The sequence below is a fragment of the Rhamphochromis longiceps genome, linkage group LG20 (assembly GCF_057381845.1).
Source record: "Rhamphochromis longiceps isolate RC_006_pf linkage group LG20, R_longiceps_female_GT1.1, whole genome shotgun sequence".
Lineage (NCBI taxonomy): Eukaryota > Metazoa > Chordata > Actinopteri > Cichliformes > Cichlidae > Rhamphochromis > Rhamphochromis longiceps.
In genome coordinates, this window is record NC_140576.1 from 20,921,156 (window position 1) to 20,928,748 (window position 7,593).

Consider the following 7,593-nt stretch of genomic DNA (forward strand, 5'->3'; position numbering starts at 1 on the left):
ACTTCTGACTGAGAAAAGTTCAGTGTGCTGTTGTGATATGCAACTCGTTCTCACTCCCAAAGCGTAACATTTTACGCTAGGTGACAAATCGTCACCATATTACGTTTTCGGCTACCCAACACGTTCCTAAATGACGACCTCGGAAAAAAGAGGACATATGAGAACCGTCTGGACTGAATCTACACATGTTCGCTCTTTTTCTTCAAATCGCTTAGAAACACGCTATTTAACATCATTAAAGACCTGGTTAAGGTCAGGAATAAGGTTATGGTTAGGGCTAGGGATAAGGTTAGGTTTAGGGCTGGAATACAGGGCTGGAACGTCTATTACCGCGGGAGTGTCATTCACTGGATTCCAGCCATAACCCGCCGCGTACCATAAGAATGCCGAAGGTCTCCTTTCGCGTTCCCCAGGAACGCCGCGGGACGTGACAAAACGTCGACATGTTACGCCTCGGGAGTGAGAATGCTCTGTGATATAATAGTGTGTATAAAAACAATGAGAACCCATATGGAAAAGAAATAGTAAAAACTTATATGATTTACTCATGAAAGTGGCCACTTTCTCATTACTTTCATATATTGTTTTAGTAAGTATCCAAAACATACAAGTTTCATTATATAATTTTTCAAGGGATCTTATACGTGTTTTCACTCTTGTATGCTTTTCATACAAGCTTCACACAAGACAGATACAAACTTTATAAGATTTATATATATATATATATATATATATATATATATATATATATATATATATATATATATATATATATATTAGGGGTGCAACGATATTCGTATCGATATTGAACCGTTCGATACAGTGCTTTCGGTTCGGTACGCATATGTATCGAACAATACAACATTTGTAATTTATTTTATCAATTTTCCTTCTGACGATGCTGTCTGTGTTGAGCGCTCAGTGAATCTGTGTTCGACTACTCCGCCTAGGCTGCACTGTCGAGCGCAGATCCACTGAGCGCTCAACACAGACAGCATAGTCAGAAGGAAGAGCGCAGGGCAAGCTAGCGAGACAGAAGTTAAGCTCTACTTGCAACAGGCAAATTGAACCTCATTCAGATCTGGCGTTTGGAATTATTTTGGTTTTCATGTGACGTATGACCCTGAAGGTAAGCGAGTCATGGACTAAAGTAAAACAGTATGTTGGATGTGCCATGCAATGCTCAATTACATTGGTGTGAACTAGTGTGTTAGCGCAGTTAGCTCGTTAACGTGTTGGCCGTCTAGCCCCATGCACGGAGCGATCGGCGGTAGCTCGTTAACGGAGATTTGCCGTGTTGTGGCGTTAAGGTCATTTCAACGAGATTAACCTGAAAGCACTAGTGGGAACACAACGAATATGACTGCACATTTACGCCGACATCATCCTAGTGCAAAGACAAGTGGAAGCAGACAAAAAAAAGCAAGCATGCTACTAACTTTAGCCGAGTCATTTAGACAGCTGTTAGCACATGATTCTCCTTATGCTGCTGAGAATATAGCCCAGAAGAAGCGGATAGTATAGCTTTTATTTTGGAAAGAGACATTTCTCTGTAATAAACTCTCTTTTCCAAAGATGAGTGATTCCTCAATCAGATACAGGGCTTGCAATATCGCTAGCCCGACGTCCTGGAGCTAGCGATTTTTTTCAGTCGGGCTACCAAAATCTATCTCTGCCCTGCCCGTCGGGCTATTGTAGGAAAAATATATGTCAATGCTTTTGCATTCTTTCAGAAATGTAGCTGGGTAATTATGTCATTGGCATCGGTGAGCCACTGTCAATATGTGACATATTGAAGTCGCGTTTGAATTTGCGCTTGTTTTTTTGCTTTCACTTTGCAATCGTGCGAACTGTGTATAGAGAGCGACAGCACTGATCTGTGAGTGATGATAATTTGTGCACCAATTCCTCTGACATCGTCTTATTAATTGTTAGCTTACTATGCAAACATGACAAGTGAAATCTCCCGCAGCTTACACATGTGAGAGGTTGATCGCGCAGAGAATCGCTGAGCTTATGTGAGTGAGCGTGTAAAAGCATTTCAGTTCTGCTGAGCCAAATAAGACAGGTCAGGGTGAAGAAGTGACAGCCAAAGAAAAGCTTACCACAAAACGGAGAAGTTATGACAAATCAGACTATAAGGCAAAAAGAAAGTGCAGCTTTATGGTTTCATGGACAAAAGAATTTCTGTGGCTGCGATATGATGAGCTAAATAACCAGGGCTGCACATAAGTGGTCCGCAGGTGCGCATTCGCTGTCAAAATAAAAAACACGCACAAGGGTTAGGGTTAAATTTAAAAACTGTACTTTTGAGTTAAAATATATATTTATAATTTTAATAAATGACAAATTAAAAAGGCATGAACATTTTTTTGTATCGAAAAAATATCGAACGGTGACACCAAAGTATCGAACCGAACCGAACCGTGAATTTTGTGTATCGTTGCACCCCTAATATATATATATATACATATATATATATGTATATATATATATATATATATATATATATATATATATATATATATATATATATATATACATATATATATATATATATATATATTTTCCATATGGGAAAGGCTGAATTTTCTCCTCACTCCTCATATCCAGATACATAAAAGTCATAGTTGAAAATGGCAAAAATGCTCAAAGCAGGCTAACCAGTTATTTTATAGATACATCTGTAAAATAACTGGTAGCATTATGGCTATAAAATCCACCTGTGGAACCTGGTGACCATGGTCATTCAGACTTCTTCTGTTTCACAGCTCTTGAGTGAATAGGCGATTTGGCTGGAAAATGTAAAATGCAGTGTAATGTTCAACCACATTTATTTTCCACATACATCTAACATTCTTCTTAGATTGGTGGTTCTTCTTCACATACTTTTGCGCTTTCCTTTTACACTACCATCACACAGAGAATATGGTTTATGAAGCGTTTCACAGCAGCAAAGTCTAAGCCTAGTCTAAGTTATGTGACACTGATCAGCAGTTTTGGAAAGGTCACTTATGAAACGTAATAGCTCACAGTTTTCTAGTTTCCCTGATCAAAATATAATTTTTAAGACAACTAATTATTTCATAGAAGTCAAAGTGAAATATTATGGACTCTTTAGCACTGAAGGTCTCTTTCTCTGTAGTTATGACATCCCAGTTTGGTTGTGTTGACTGCTTACAGGCATGACAAACCAAGAGTAATATACATTTGACTGGCTGAACTCAGCAGCAGCAACGACGGTGTTACCCTCTAATCATTTGGTTTGCTGACCTATTTTTTTCTGAAAGTAGCCAAAAAGAAGACATTCCTGTATGAAAAAATGTACACAATGAATGGTATATTTTATATATCCCAAAAATCATAGACAGACTCTATTTTAGTAAGGGAGGATATAATAATGGAGGAATAAACAAATGACCTACAGCAATATGCTCTTCTTTCTCTTTTCGGTATTGCCACTAATAAGCTGTATGTTGGTGAAGCAAATACAGCAATGCAAAAAGTAGTAGCATATATATGTTCACACAGCATGGTAATGTTTATGTAATACGCGTATTGAAACGCTAGACTTTGTACCTTGTAGCAACAGATTATGTTTAAAGTAACAAATGAGTTAAATAATTAAATGAACTTATGAAATGAACTGAACAGAAATTTTAAAATAAAGATGGATTTAAAAAAAAACAACTGCATCAGATGTGATCAGTTTAATTTAGAAAAAAACAAGTGAGAAAAGCTGCCTCAGTCCTGAGGCACAGGTTACCTAATAAGGTTAATAATAATGACAAAACCTTCTAAAGAAAATAAAGCTTTGAAGGTTCTTGAGCTTCCGTTGTGCCTCAGTGGCATTCTGTTAGGTTAGATGACCTTTGACAACACAAAAAAATAACCTCAGAATGAGCTGTTTACACCTGTTAGAATGTCATACAGCATGTTACTGGGCTTTCCCCCCGCTTACTGCTTTAATACTTCCTCTCCAAAAAAATCTATTCGTGTACCATTTGAGGTTGTTGATACTGAAATGATTACAGATTTACACAGAACAAGCATTCTGACACAAGGAAATAAAATTTCCGAGCAGTTTAAAAACAATAAGTAATTATTCATTACTAAATGAATTTTCATATGAACAGACTGGCACTGCCACCCAACCAGCTCCTTTACATTATAGTGAAAAACAAGTTCTTTTTAACTCTGTCATCCAAAGAGGCGCTTAGACACAGAGCATGAACACTGAGCGGTCGATTATGACCGATTCAGCTGCTGACAACCAAAAAGCACGGAACAGAAAGTCACGTAGCCAGAAGTAGAAAAGACTTAAATCCACATGAGCGCTGTATTGGTAGGATTAACATAAGTCCACTGAAAAGATTTATGGAAGTACAATGTTTAATTAAGACTTTGTTCTTTATAACGTTGATTTAATCACTTGGTTGTGTCATTAAAGTTTAAATCTCTTTTGCAAAATAAAAATGTGTGTATTTCTTTTGCAATTGATTTCTGTGATGATGTCCTTTTGTCTTTTCTCATACAATATATATTGATCAGCAGGGTTTTTTGTTTTGTACGCCAACTTCAGTCTACATCAAGCTCCTATGGTCTCCTAGGTCTAATGAACAGTGTTAATATACAAGACAAATGCATGCTCACAGACACAGTTTGCTATCTAACTAAACAAATTCTATTACAGCAGCATTATGTGTATGAATGACAAAAAGATGGTCTGTTAGAATCTGTGTTCACTCCAAAGGAAACCAAAAGATACTAAATATTGATAAATGATGCCTACTAGACATGTTAGTAATAATGACTCTATACTAGCTAAAGTTCTAAGATGACAGCTGAGAAAATCTGTCCTATCCTGCTAACATTATTTATCCTGTTCAACCTTTTTTTATCAAGTTACCTAGTTACGATTAAGTTGAGCTCATGATTACGATTAAGTTGAGCTCATCTGCCACAGAAATTAGTAAGAAAACTGAAAACAGTTTGGCTTCATTTAGTTCTCTTATCTTATTTGTTCAAATCCAGAAAAATCCACATTTTATTCAGTCAAAAATTGTATTTTATTTGGCTTTAATCCCGGCGGCCACCAAGTTAATGCACACAGTAACACAATAACAGTCCAACATTGCTGCCAATAGAATTAAATAAGATAATATGAAAGTATGTGGGTAAATGTAACATGACTAACTGTGACCTCATATGACTGTATTTGAACGCTGACTTACATGATATATTACTTTGTATGAGTATATGATTCCTGCTTGAGTCAGATCAAATCCAGATAAAATTTCAGCGAAGAACCATGACTGCATTTCGACTTCCTGACATCATAAATGGAAGATTATATTATTGTGTTTACGATATTACTTTCATTAATTAAGATGCCAAGTGAAATAAAATGTATATTTAGTATATTTTAGCTCAACCAAGCAGATCATAGATCTGCTGTCAGGGTGGATGCTCAATTAGGGACTCTGCATGACCCTTACATGCCCAAAAAGTATAAGCAGTCCTACTGCTCTATAAGCCACAAGTATTATCACACACACACACACACACACACACACACACACACACACACACACACACACACACACACACACACACACACACACACACACACACACACACACACACACACACGCGCAGGGTTAGGGTTACCTGGGTTACACTAAGAAAGGAAGGTGCTGACTGGTTCTGCATATTAAAGGTGCCATGGCCAAATGTGCATTAATAATGCTGGTTAGAGTGGATATTCTAGATGTGAAGGTTTAAACACTGTCATTACCAACACCCTGGTACTGTACCTGAAAAAAGTCAGAGTAATGCAGCAGTGTTTTATATTCTATTTGGCAGTGTCTCAAAAGGTTTTCTATTTGCAAATCAAACTGAAATTAAGGGATCACAAAATATGACATATGGTGTGTAATTTGTTGAGAACAAAATGAAGTGAAAATAGATAACTCAAAATCATCAGTGTTTGAGGGCTGGATTTAAAATCAGACCTAAAAATTAAAAGGTCAAAATGCTTTTCTTTTTCTAGCTGTAGAGAACCGGAGAGAGCGAATACTTCATATATCCATGCATTTTGTTCTTCCAAAACTTTAAACTACAGGAGATAATATGCCAAATCTAATTTCTTTGAAATTCTGAATTCAGGACTTTCACTATAAAATGTCAGCTTCACACTGGTAGGATTTGACCTCGATTGAAACACACAGTCAGCCCCATTTTGGACTGAATCAGCTGAATCAGCCTTAAAATCCAACACATTTGTGAAGGAAGAACTGAATCACTAACACATACTAACAATATTTTTGTTTTCGCTCTGAATCATACAGACACATCATCAGTAACAGTACTCAGAACAAAAGCTTGTCAGCAAAAAAAAAACAATTAAAAAAAGAAAGAATTTTCACCTCATCACAATGACATGTGTGGAATGAGAAAGTACAGTCATCAAAGCTTTTCTCACTCTGCCAATATTCACACGAGAACATTACTCACACAGTAAGAGATGGTACTAACTCATATTTGAGCTCAGGTATAACTGCAGCATCAGGTATACGTGCAAAGCCATACCTTTCAGCAGATATCTGTATCACTGAGGAAGGACAAATAAGCCAGTTCCTTCAGGTGTTCAGACCTGAAGGAACTGCTGAGTCCTTTCATTGCTGTCATCTGGCTACACTTTCTTTTTTGAAATGAAAGACCTCAAGTTGAGTGTGAAAATCGATGGAAACAAGAAAAACCCTTCAAGCAGAAATGGTCTGCTTTTTGGAACCTTAACTGCTTTACTTTCACGACAGACAGAGGAATGTACATAGTATGTACCGGGAAAAAAAGCCTGTGGTCTTTCAGCACTGAGACAATAAACAGACATAGCAGCTCAGAGAAACCAGGAATTCCAGGTAGTGATCAACAAAGTGCTGTATAGATTAGAGTAAGCTGTCAAATAAAGCATGGACGGCACTCCCATGCTGCACACATATGTACTATTACTGGAAGGAAACACATTTTCTAGTCACACATCATTAACTTACAGTCTGATGTAAATCGAAATGTCAATTTTCAATTTCATGAGCCCTACTTTTAGTTTTTTAACTTAAATTTGAAGAAATATTTTTAAAAATCTGCATTCTTCTTGTGTTACTTTTAAGACATAAACAAGGAATGTGGTCTTGATTCCATGTAGAAACTAAACTAATAAATGCAAATCTCTGACATTTTGCAGTACATGTTTGCTTTTTCAACTTCACCGAAAACCCTGTTCCAGTGTTATAGACACGCTGTCCAGAGTCCTGTAGGCTTCAAGAATATCACACCAATCTGAACCAGTGAAGAATTGATTCACACTCACAAAATAGGAATTATTACTTCTATAGATGTATTTTCAGATTGTGTGACATGCTTCTTTGTGATGAAACAATTTTAGATTTCTTTCTTTCTTTCTGTTTTTTTAATAAATTTTTTTACTTGAATTCTGCTCTTTGGCATTTTGCTGCAAAGACCCGATGTGGTTTAGATATCTGCCTCACGGATGGGCCGTTGGTCTGCCTTCCAGACTCAGTGGATGCCCAGAAG